Source organism: Oryctolagus cuniculus, chromosome 9 (assembly GCF_964237555.1).
Source record: "Oryctolagus cuniculus chromosome 9, mOryCun1.1, whole genome shotgun sequence".
NCBI lineage: Eukaryota > Metazoa > Chordata > Mammalia > Lagomorpha > Leporidae > Oryctolagus > Oryctolagus cuniculus.
The window spans coordinates 84270907-84283503 of NC_091440.1; the positions used below are offsets into that span (position 1 = coordinate 84270907).

A 12597-nucleotide genomic window follows, 5' to 3' on the forward strand; every position below is an offset into this window, starting at 1 on the left:
GAGCTGCCTCCCAGGATGGGTAATAGCAGGAAGCTGGAATCAGGAGCAAAAGCCAGGATTCAAATGTGGGCACTCTGATATGGAATAAAAAACCTGGATACCTAAGTGGTATCCTAATCGCTGTGCCAAAACACCCACCCAAATATAGAGACTAACCATCGGGAATATGCCCACATTGAAGGGGCAGATGAGTAAGGCAATGAAATATGGATAGGGAGCTGTCCAGAGAACCAAGGCCATACACCACTGAGGGGTGTGACCAAAGCCAAATGCTTCGGAAATCTTTTTGACTTTGAACAGCTATGCTAAGTCTCTTTAAGTGTCTCTTGACTGCACTGCCTTTCTGTGCGGTTTAACCTGTTACTACTTTCAGTCCTATCTTTCAGAGTTTCCTCTATGGCATGGGTGCAACAGACCAGGGGAAATCAATAGCTAAAGTTTCTTGTTGGTCCTAGTTTCTTTCCAGTTTCCTGTGAGCTGCCAGGCATTTCAGGCTGTGCTACAGAGGTCCAGGGTCTTCCTTCACCTGTCTACCTCCAGCTCACTGCAAAGCTGCTATTTGCTTTTGCTGCTGTCATCCATTCCCAAGCAGCTGGTCCTGCTGAGTTAATTCCCTGAGATCCTGACTTCAAAACCCAGGAGGGTCTTGCTTTGAGACCTTGCTTTGGGGGACTTCTTCAAGGCTGCAGACTGCACTCCAACCCTGACCATCTACCTTGCAAAGACAAGTGACTGGTCACAAAGGAAACCAGATGAGGGACTGATGGATCAGGTGAACCTAGCGTTCTGACTGCAAAACATGTGTTCAGCTGGTAGCAGATCGGTATCGCCTTCTCCAGGAGTAAAGGAGAATCTATTTATATTCTTATTACTTATGCAGAGTTGTGACCAAACTGCTACAGGTGACAGGCTCAGGGGCTGCTTCGATAAAGATGTCATTGTGATAGCTCAGATTCTGTTCTGGACTTTATGCTTAACTGCTGTCATTTCTTTTCTGAAACATAAGCTGTGGTTCTATAGACTTTGGTTTCTTTTCTGCCCCCTGGATAACTGATTTCAGCTACCATCCCCTGCTTCATCATTTCTACTAAATAGAGTAAACCACTATTATGGATGTAAGAACATGGTTCTCATAAATGTGCCCACCATGAAGGTATCCTGGACAGATCAGGTACCTAAACTGCTTAATATTTATTGAGTACACCATGAACTGACTCAATACAATATGCAGATATATACAGGTGTGAAAAAACATTAATAGCTGGCCCAAAGTTTCTCCAGGGGGAGTTACTTTGTGTAGAAACATACTTTGAAAACAGTTTAGGGATGGTAGGTAGGCATGACGGCACAGATTAGGAAATGCAGATAACTAAAAATACTGTAGAAAGAGAAAAGAGGAGAGAGCAGAGATGGTGGATCATGGGAGGCTGCAGCTTATGATGAAGGCATAGGGGTTAGGCTATGGGGGAACAGAAGGACTTTTTTTCTTTTTAAAAAAGATTTATTTATTGAAAAGTTATCAGAGTAACAGAGCAAGAGGGAGAGACAGAGCAAGAGAGAGGTCTTCCATCCACTGGTTCACTCCCTAAGTGGCCACAATGGCCAGGGCTGAGCCAGGAGCTTCATGTGGGACTCCCACACAGGTGGCAGGAGCCCAAACATGTGAGCTATCTTCAGCTGCATTTCCTAGGCTATTAGCAGGGAGCTGGACCAGAAGTGGAGCAGCTGGGAAATGAACCAGTGCCTATATGGGATGCTGGCTTTGCAGGGAGCAACTTTACCCACTTTGCCACAATGCCCCAATTGAAGGACTTCTAAGAGCAGAGGATTCTAACTTTGTGGTTTTGTTTGTTTGTTTGTTTTGTTTTGCTTTTGCATCCCTTACTTAAAAGCTCCTTAGCTACTCCAAGCCTTTGGAAGAGTCAGAGAAGGGGTGGATTCCCACATTATGTGTCAGGAGAGGAGAGGAAAGTGGTTTGGGAGGTGATATGGAGGGACTCTAAGTGCTCAGAAAGCAGAACTCCAGAGCTAGAAGTAACCCAGAGAATAAACTGCAGGGACTCTTCAGGCGTGGAGGGGACACTGGCCTTTCCATAAGAGGTGGATAATGGACTGGTGCCAATTTCAACAAAATCTCTGTGACAGGGTGACCCTAACAGACAGCTGGATTACATACACACAGTAGTTGGCTATCTTCAACAATTCTCAAGAGACATTTATTGTAGAAAATGACAAGGTCAGTGATTTACTTCTCCTTCCTTTTTTTTTTCTTCTTTTCCTATTAAATCTTTAGGTCTCACTCTCTTCATCTATAAAAACATGAGACTGGGCCTATTCTATCGCTCAGCTACTATTAGTTTACAGCTCTAATAATGATGAGTATTTTTGTTTCCTTTCCAAATATACTGATGTGCAGCACAATGTACAGATCTGAAGTGCACTATTCTGTGAGTTTTGATAGCTACATTTGCTTCTGTCACCCAAACTATTAGATATAGAACTCTTTCACTCTTTCATTCTTCCCAGATCTAGGAAAAATGATAAATTCATATGGAAACACAGGAGACCAAATAGCTAAAGCAATTTTATACAACAAAAACAAAGCCAGAGGCATCACAATACCAGATTTCAAGACAAACTACAGGGCAGTTGTAATCAAAACAGCCTGGCACAAAAATGAAAGAGTAAAACTCCAGAAATCAATCCACACATCTACAACCAGCATATGTACTCCCATGTTTATAGCAGCTCAATTCACAATAGCTAAGATATGGAATCAACCCAAATGCTCATCAACTGAAGACTGGATAAAGAAATTATGGTGTATATAAACACTATGGCATACCACTCAGCCATAAAAAAGAATGAAATCCTGTCTTTTGCAACAAAATGGATGCCAACTGGAAATTGTTATGTGAGAGTCGACTGTCAAGGTGCTACTTCACTGTTTTATTTTTACAGCTGCACTAGGAAGGTTTAAACCTGTAAGCTTAAGCTTAACTTTTTACACCCGCACATATACAATTTTAACTCTTCATTCCCCACTCCTTGTTGTGAGGATCTCTAATCTTAGAGATTATTTGTTTTTGTTTCTTTTAATGTGACATATTATTGTCTTATGACCATGAGTTTAACATTTTTAACTTGTTTCCGCATGAAGGTGATGAGTCTATTTAACACACAAGGTCCTATTGTTACAATTAGGAGTAGAACAATTAAGGGTCCTGCTAGGGCTGACAGAAGAGTAGTAAGCCATGGGGACCGGCCGAACCATGACTCATGGTATACTGAGTCCCTACCTTAGGCGCCTTTATACTTACCCCAAGAGATGTCCGTTGGAGGCGTCCACGGGCAGCCGCGATCTCGCTGGGGCCTCCAAATGTGAGAGTCGACCACCCGAAAAACGTCACCAAGAGACATGTCTCTTATGCAAACAGCACGGGGAAGTTTTATTGATTATCCAGCATGCTGGGGCTGTCTGATCATACATGAACAGAACAGCCCCGAATAACCAAAGGTTAGGGTTTATAAAGGCAAAAACCGCAAAACCAGGAAGGGGAAGAGAATACACGGTTGTTAAGCAGTTGCTAAAGTCTTACAATCAGCAATTATGATCTTAAGACATAGACAAATCACATCTTCATTATTAGCCCAGGTAACCCAGGTGCAACCTTTCTACTTTTAAGCTTGAACAATCATGCTAGGGGGTTTTTGTGCGTTGCCAAGGGTGATGTAGTGCACTGCTATTGTCCGACTATTTGAGATCATAGTTTTGGACCAGAGTCTCACGGTGGGGGGGTTGCTTTCCCAGAATGCAGTCTCAGGTGCTCCAAAATGGAGTCCCTACTGTCAAGGTGCTACTTCACTGTTTTATTTTTACAGCTGCACTAGGAAGGTTTAAACCTGTAAGCTTAAGCTTAACTTTTTACACCCGCACATATACAATTTTAACTCTTCAGTTACACTTGGTGAAATAAGCCTGTCCAAAAAAGACAAATACCACGTTTTCCGTGAACTGTGGTAACCAATAGAGTACCAAAAATGTAATGTATAGGAGTGAAATTTACATTTTGCGCTCAATGATTGTTTATACTCCTTGTCTCTACTATTGAGGAACAGTGTTTTTTTCCTTCTTACTATCTGTTGAACTCTTTACTTAGTGTAGGGTTAATCTTATGAGTGTAAAGTAAACTGGAAGCAGATCATTGTAAATATTGAGAGAGAATAGGAGAGGAAAGAGAAGGAAAGGTGGAAGTGTGAGTGGGAGGGAGGCCAGAATGGGAATTATCTCTATGTTCCTAAATCTGTATACCTGAAATACATGAAATTTGTATACCTTAAATAAAAACACATAAGCTTCTTGAAGTATAAACAAAAATTTCATGTCCAAGTCTTTGTGTGTACATGTTTTCATTTACCTTGTGTAGGTGTGTGTATTGCTTTTTGAAAGATAGAGACCACTTTTCCCCTTTGTGGGTCTTCAGCGTCAGTTTCTCCTTTGCTGGTATTTATTATTGTTGACTTTTTTATTACAGTCTAGGCAGTGTGAAATTGCATCTCATGTGGTTTCTGTTTGCTTTCTGCTAATAACTAATGATTTTGAGCATCTATATATGTGCTTATTTACCATCTTTTTTTTTGTGACATGTCTATTTGAATAACTTGCTCTTTTCCATTGGATTGTTTTATTCATTTTAAGAGTAATTTGTTCTGGATATAAGTTCTTTGTCAGCTATGTATTTTGTAACTATTTTATTCCAGTCTTGCTGGTATTTTAATTTTCTTAATGATGTCTGTAGAAATATAGTTTGAATTTTGATGTAATTCAATTTATGAACTTTTTTTATCATGCTTTTTATGACACAACCAAGAAATCTTTGCCAGATTTAAGATTCCATGTTTTCCTCTAGAAGTTATGTTGTTTTAGCTCTTACATTTATGTATGAGGGGACTTCAAAAAGTTTGTGGAAAAACTGAAATTAAAAGATAGTGGGGCCAGCACTGTGGTGCAGTAAGTTAATGCCCTGGCCTGAAGCGCCAGGATCCCATATGGGCGCCGGTTCTAGTCCCAGCTGCTCCTCTTCCATCCAGCTCTCTGCTATGGCCTGGGAAAGCAGTAGAAGATGGCCCAGGTCCTTGGGCCTCTGCACCCACGTAGGAGACCCTGAAAAAACTCCAGGCTCCTGGCTTCAGATCGGTGTAGTTCTGGCTGTTGTGGTCATCTGGGAAGTGAACTAGTGGATGGAAGACCTCTCTTTCTCTCTCTCTCTCTGCCTCTCTGTAACTTTGCCTTTCAAATAAATAAATCTTTTTTTAAAAAAGTGTGTATTCTTCACAAATTTTTTTGACTACCCTCATAAATTACCTTTTCAGTTGATGCTTGTATATGTCAAGGGTCTATTATTTCTTTCATTTTGTAATTATGTTACTGTTATTTCTTTCATTTTTACATGCATGTATCTTACTGTGCTAGTGAAATTTGTTGAAAGGAATGCCATTTCTCTTGTGAATTTCCTTCTGTTCTTTTTAGAATCAATAGGCCATGTATGTTAGTATTTGTTTCTGAATTCCCCTTTCTTAAACTGCTTTGACAAGTCTAGGTCCTTTCAGCTTGTTGATTTCCAAAACAAACAAAAATCCCAAAGCCTGATGGAAATTTGAATTGCACTGAATCCATGGATCATTTTGAGGATAACTGCCATCTTAACAATACTGAGTATTCCAAACCAGGAGCATGTAATCTCTCGCCATTTATTCAGATCTTTTTCTCAGCAGTGTTTTGTAATTTTCAGTGTACAAGTCTGGAACTTTCTTGTTAAATTTATTTCTAGGTATCTTGCTCTTTTTAATGCTATTATGATCTTATTTCCTGTGACTTTGTTGTGCTTGTTTGTTCTCATTATTTTGTGTGTGGATTCTGAAAGACAGTTCTTTCCAGTCCAGTTGCATTTTATTTCTTATCTGATTTCACTAGCTAAAACTTCTAGTACAATCTTAAAAAAAAAAAAAAGTGGCATTAGAAGGCATTCTTAACCCGTATCCAATTTTAGGGAACTTCCTTTAGGCTTTCATCATCAAGTATGATGTTTGCTGTAGATTCTTCGGAGATAATGCTCTTCATCAGATAAAGGAAATTCCAAGCTAGATTTCAAGCTTGCTTACAGTTTTTGTCATTTAAGGATATTACAATTGCTTGAATGCTTTTCTTCATCTGTTGAAATGATCATGCATTCCTCCTTTATTCTATTAATATTTTTATTAATATTTACAGTGTTTTCACAGTAATTGATTTTTAGATGTTAAACTATCTTTGCATTCCCAGGATAAAAAAAAAAAAAAATTCTTCGCTTCTTAGCCAAACCCTGTGTCCAAAGCCAGCCAACCAATGTTCACCATAATTAATTAAAGGGCATTTGTAGCTACTGTTGAAAGCCAGGCTTTGTTTAATAGTCCTCGGACAGAGCCTCGGGGTTTCTCACTCACAAGGCTATGGGTGTGGCAATCTCCGATTTGCAGATAAAGCTCCCAGGGTCAGAGCAGGTGGGTCAGGGATCCCAGCTCTTCCGCCACCAAGGAGAGAGGCAGGCTGGGCAGGCCTCAGTGTACACCCGGCTAGTCCTCAACCCCCTGCCGAAGAAATGTACAGATCCAAATCCACTCGAAATCAACGCCACTGACAAATTCCAAGACCCGAATCATCCTACTGGCCCAACGAGCCTTCCCGTTCGTTTCCAGTCCTAGCCCCACCAACGGGCAGGCGGGAGGTGTGGAAGGCTGCCATTCGCCCTCGTCGCCTGAGAAACCGACCCAGCGGCCGACGGGAGCTGGCCCCGGCGCCCTGGACCCCGCCGAGCGCTCCTTCCTGCCCTGACGCCACAGGCGTCCCCTCCGAACTCAGAAGGCAGAACGCGCCCGCGCGGGAGTCGGCCGCCGCCGGGAGGGCCCCTCAGAAGCGGTCGGACCCCCGAAGCCACATCCTCCTCAATGCCGTCGTGTCCCCCCTTGCCCACGACGCGTTCCCGCGCCTCCCTGACCCCGAACCCTGACCCGTTGCTCGGGCTCCTCCCCAGAGCTGACTCAGAGCCCCTGCGCTCCCTCCCCGCGCCACCCCTGCGGCGCAGCCCGCGGCTGCCATGGCAACCGTACGCCGCCGCCGCCGCCTCTTCACGCACGCCGCGAACTAACGGACTGTGCGGCGACGGCCTGCCCCACCCCCACCCCGCCGGACCGCATCATCAACGGTCCGCCGACCTGCGGCACCCAGGTAATGAGCCCGAAGGACAGCAGCGCCAGCGGACGAGCAGGTGGTGGGTGTCCAGGTGGACAGCCTCGCTCCGTCTCCCGGTGGCGGAGACGCCCGGACAGTACGCGGCTGGGCTTCCCGGGCGCGAGCCGCCGTGCGGGGAGGGAGGGGCATCGAGGGGGAGCAGGGACAGGGCGCGAGGCTCCTTGTGCATTCTGGGGATTGTAGTTCAGTGGCCACTCGGGCCCACGGCCTTGGCGACGAGGCACGGACTGGGGAACTACAAAGCCCGGCGGCCCCGACCGCTGGCGAAGAGCGATAAACTTTGAGCGGACCGGGAGAGAGAAAAATCTCTTTGTCTTGAGGGTGCTCTTGGGTGGTCGCGGAACTGGGCTGTGTGCGCTGGGAAGGGGAAGTGGAGGTGAGACGTGGGCTTCCCGCCCTGTGGCTTGGCCCGCCCCGGCTGCAGGCGCCCAACCCCACTCCGGCAGGGCCACCGCCCTGCGTAGGCTGGGGGATGAGCAGTCGCCCCCGCTGCAGGGCCTGGGGCCTTCGGCGCCGCTCACCCTCGCAGGTTGCTGCCTCTCGGTGCAGAACCGTATGTATGGCACGCATCGGATGTGAGACCCGAGGAACTTAATTTAACAGGCTCCTCTCCTTTCCAGGATACTTTGATTTCCAGGTGTTCCATCATGGCTGTATTCCAGTAGCTTAGCGGTGTTGGCTTATTAAAACCATCAGTGAGTGATTATTCAAAGGGCAGTAGTGCCGAAAGGTTAAGTGTGCACGTAGATTAAAAGCAAGTCGTCGTTGTTTGCTGGTGTCTGGTGTTTTTACTGTTTTGTATTTGAGGTGCAGGGTTGTGTAATGATCCCCTTCTCCACTCAGCTCTCTACACATACTCTGCTTCTGCTCTGAAGATTATTTCAGCGTTAAGCTTCTGATAACTTTTAAAGCACTGACTTTGGGAGCTATTTTTTTTTTTTTTTTAAAGCGCTAGGTGGTCCTTGTGGTTTTGTTTGCTTATTCGGGTGGTCACCAGGAGCATTATGTAGAGTGAGAAAATGCCATGCTTGAATGCTCTGAAATGCACTTCTGTTTTTGGTTAAAGAAGCAATTTTGTAAAAGAAGGAGATGGAAAGTAGATTTGGTAAGACCCGGGTGGTGGTGGGGGTGGTGGGGTGGAGTGGGGGTGCCTGAGGCTGCATGTTACACGTTACAGAGATTGGAAAGTTTGTTGAGAACCTTTTGTGTGCCAGATATTATGCCCAGCGCTGAGAATAAAGAGATGAGTAAAATATGCCTGTGTCCTGGAGGGGCGAACGATGATGTCACCCCTCAGTGTGACGCACGTGTCTGCAGATTGCTGTGGGAGCCCAGATGGGACTGGGTGGGCATGGAACAACAGCGTTTATTGAATGCTTCAAGTGAGGCACTAGGCAAAGGGTGTTGCTTTGGAGGTGTGAAGTGGTTCCTGAGGAAACAGGCATAGTGACCTGGCCTGAGGTTCTGGCTGGTAAGTGGCAGCCTGTGATTTCCGTCCAGGTGGACCTAACTGAAGACGTAAATCATGATTTCAATCACCAGTTAGTTGAAAGATCTGGACTGTCCCGAGGAGTTCAGGGGAGGCCTTCAGTATGCTGTGACTTGACTTGTGTTAAGGCATTTGAGTGCATGTTCACTGGAGGCGAGGAAAGGCATTCTTCGTGAATTGTGGAGCATGAGTAAAGGATAGATTTAAGAGTGAATATTTTGTATGTGGGGATCCCTGAGGAATCCTTTGAATGACCAGGCCCCAGAATAACTTGCAGCGTAGCAGGAGAGACCAGATCGTAAAGTACTTGATAGTAAGATTGGAGTTTAGGATTTTTAACATGGGGCAATCATTAAAGAATTTCAGATAGAGTAGTGGCATCATCAGGTTTGTCTTTTTAGAAGGATAGTGCCTGGTCTACCGTGTGGAGAATGGGTCTCGGGAGAGTCGAGAGCTCAGAGTGGCGTAGGGAAACCTGTTGTAGGGAGGAAAGAACCCAGTAAAGGAATTAAGAGATTCTGAACCAAGCAGCTGGGGCTACAGAAAGATCTGGGGAGCATTTAAGAGATACAGTTGACATATAACTTGGGAGTTTCGATGTTGGCAGCCAGGAAGATTTGGTATCCTAAGATGTGGTGCTAGATTTCTGGGTAGGATGACAGGCTGGTGAAACCACTGATTGAGGTGGGAAGCAGGTTTTCGCTGGGTGAAAGATGAGCTAGTTGAATTTTGAACATTTATTTGGGTTCCTGAGGGATGTTCAAGGGGGGATGCGATTGCATCCAGTGCTATCAGGGATGGATAGAGATTTGCATGTAGATTAGTAGCTAAAATGACAGAGGACTAGCTCAGTGAGGAGGAGTAGAAATGAAGGAGGGGGTTTGAATATGCCACTCCATGGAGGCTCTGTTGTATAGGGGTGCATTGGAGGAATGGGAGGAGAGCCCACGAATGAGACTGGAGGGACATCAGGAGGCACAGAGGGAGAAGTGCCTGGAGAGAGGAGAACACACAAGGAAGGCGGGTGGAGTAACAAGCTGGGAGTGGGCCAGGAGGGCGGGGCAGGTGAAGACTGACAGGTGTCCAGGGGGTGTGGTGGCCGGAAGTCATTTCAAAACTGCAAAAATGAAGAGGAGTCAGGGAGCGTAGGCTGCATTGAAAAACCGTGAGATTTCTGCTCATACATATACAAAAGAACAGAATAATGAGCCCCCCGCCATGTAGCTATCACCCAGCTTGAAGAGTGAATGCATAGCCAATTTTGTTTCATCCATAACCTCAGCCCCCTTAAAGTGGATTATTTTGAAGTTAAACTCACACATCATATCTGATGATCATTTCAATTATTACTATTTCTTTTTTTTTAAGATTTATTTATTTTTATTTGAGAAGCAGAGTTACAGAGGCAGAGGCAGAAAAAGAGGGAGAGAGGTCTTTCATCGGCTGGTTAGCTCCCTAAATGGCTGCAATGGCTGAAGCTGCACCGATCTGAAGCCAGGAGCCTGGAGCTTCTTCCAAGTCTCCCATGAGGGTGCAGTGGCCCATGGACTTGGGCCATCTACTGCTTTCCCAGGCCATAGCAGAGTTGGATTGGAAGTGGAGCAGCTGGGACTCGAACCAGTGCCCATATGGGATGCTGGCACTGCAGGTGGCAGCTTTAGCCCGTATGCCACAGTGCCATCCCCAATTATTAATTATTTCTATATGTGTCTTTAAATGTTTCTTTTTTTTTAAATAGCTGTATCAGTATCCTACTTTATAGTACTTCCTTAATATAAAATTTCTAGTCACATTTCTTTTTTTAAAAAATGTTTTATTTTTACCCACTTTAAAGGCAGAGCATGAGAGAGAAAGAGAGCACTTCAATCTGCTGATTCACTTTCTAGATGTTCCCAGTTGACTTCCCAAGACTGGGTGAGGTTGAACCCAAGAGCCTGGAACCCCATCTGAGCCTTCCTTGGGTGGGAGAGGCCCAAGCTTTTGAGCCATCATTTGCTGCATCCCGGGACACAGTAGCAGAAAGCTGGGTTGGAAGTGGAGTAGCTGGGATTCTAGCTGGCACTGTGATACAGGATGTGAGCACCCCAAGCGGCCACACTTCCCCCGCCATGCCACACTTGTCCTGACGTTTATTAAAAAGATCTTGATTGTGAAGATATGGAGCAGTAACTAAAAAAGATTTGTAGGTTGTTTTATAACAAGCTGTTAAGGAAAGGACCCAACAAAGAAGGACTGTTTGAACCTGTAGGAGATGAAGAGAGCTAATAGAAGCCCCTGCAAATGTGGGAAGGGATGGGGTAAGCAGATGAAAGAACTGGTCTTGAAATGAGTTTGTCATGTATGACAAGTGTTAATTGTTAGTTCATTTATATCCCTGGGCAGTGTACTGGTATTGGTGGGAGGAGAGTGCCTGGGAAAGGAGAAAGTGCGAATGGGCGTAGGTAATTCTGGTTTGGGGGTCAAATGGTGAGCTGATTTTCTCTAAGAGGTGAATGGGAGTGGGGATCAGCTGATAGGAGATGAGATTGGGGTAAAGGAGAGTGACAGAGACTTGCCATAGCTCCATGGGAAAGGAGCTGACCGAGTACAAGTGAGAATTGGTTTTGTTGAACAGAGATTAGAAATCCTTAGTTTTCAATGATAGCACAACATGAGGTCGTGTGATTTTACTCCTTAAGTTTTGATTGGTTTACCAAGGGAGAGCTTAAAATTTTGATGAAACCAATAAGCCTGATGTAGTGCCGAAAAGAAGAGAGTCCAAATCAAGACCCGATGATTCCATCATATGCCACCCTGGATTTATTCACTTAGCTAACAATTACTGTCGGTTTTGTGTAAATATACAAGCTAAACTAAAACAACCCTTGCGGATCTTTTGGAAGCGTGCTCTGTTTTCTCAACATTTACAGTGCTGTTCTTTTATAGAAAACATTTTTTGAAGAGTCATTTGCTGAATGCTGTGTAGCACAGATCTGTCTGCACAGCTCATTTTCTGTGTAGTCATAGGCAGGTTCTCAGACCTGTACTCTTACCTCATGAAAGGTGTAAGTACTATTTTACATGATTGTGGAAAGGGTAAAGTTAGCGGAGGTAACCTAAGCGCTCAGTAACTGAAAGCATTTTCTTTCCCTTTCTTGCCAACAGTGTGGCAGCACTGCCTATTGTGTCTAACAAAAAGGCTGGTCTGTGACTGTGTCGCACCGTATGAAGCAGATTGGTGAGGTAGTACTTATATTACAACATGGTTAGCTTCTAAAGAGGGATCGTGAATTGTTCTTCCTCAGGGTTGGGCCTTTGGCCTAATGGTTAAGATAGTGGTTATGGTACCAGCTTCCCACACTGGAGAACTTGGGTTTGGGATTTGACTTTGGCTCCTGATTCCTGCTGTTGCGGACCTTGGGAGGCAGCAGTGATCGCTCAAGTAGTTGAGTTCCTGCCAGCCATGTGGGAGACCTGGATTGAGTTCCTGACTCTCAGCTTTGGCCTCCTGGCCACTGCAGGCATTTAAGGAATAAACCAGCAAAGTGGGAGCTCTTTCTAGGTCTCTCAACTAATAGATAAAAAAAGAAGCCTCCTTAAATGCCATGAAATGTTATTTTATGGGCCATTAATAACACTCTTGCCTTTCTTTCTTTCTTTCTTCCTTTCTTTTTTTTATTTATTTATTTATTTTTTTGACAGGCAGAGTGGACAGTGAGAGAGAGAGACAGAGAGAAAGGTCTTCCTTTGCCGTTGGTTCACCCTCCAATGGCCGCCGTGGCCGGCGCACCGCGCTGATCCAATGGCAGGAGCCAGGTGCTTCTCCTGGTCTCCCATGGGG

The 12597-nt window shown here is 44.9% G+C and overlaps 1 long non-coding RNA gene across 1 annotated transcript; it reads right to left on the reverse strand.

Annotated features, from left to right (window-relative positions):
• Window positions 1–4566: 4566 nt before the first annotated feature.
• LOC138843834 (uncharacterized) lies at window positions 4567–7409 on the reverse strand. The gene is made up of 2 exons (XR_011378859.1): window positions 7252–7409; window positions 4567–6627 (listed from the first exon to the last, which is right to left on the reverse strand). It is a non-coding gene; the product is annotated as an uncharacterized lncRNA (long non-coding RNA).
• Window positions 7410–12597: the final 5188 nt, after the last annotated feature.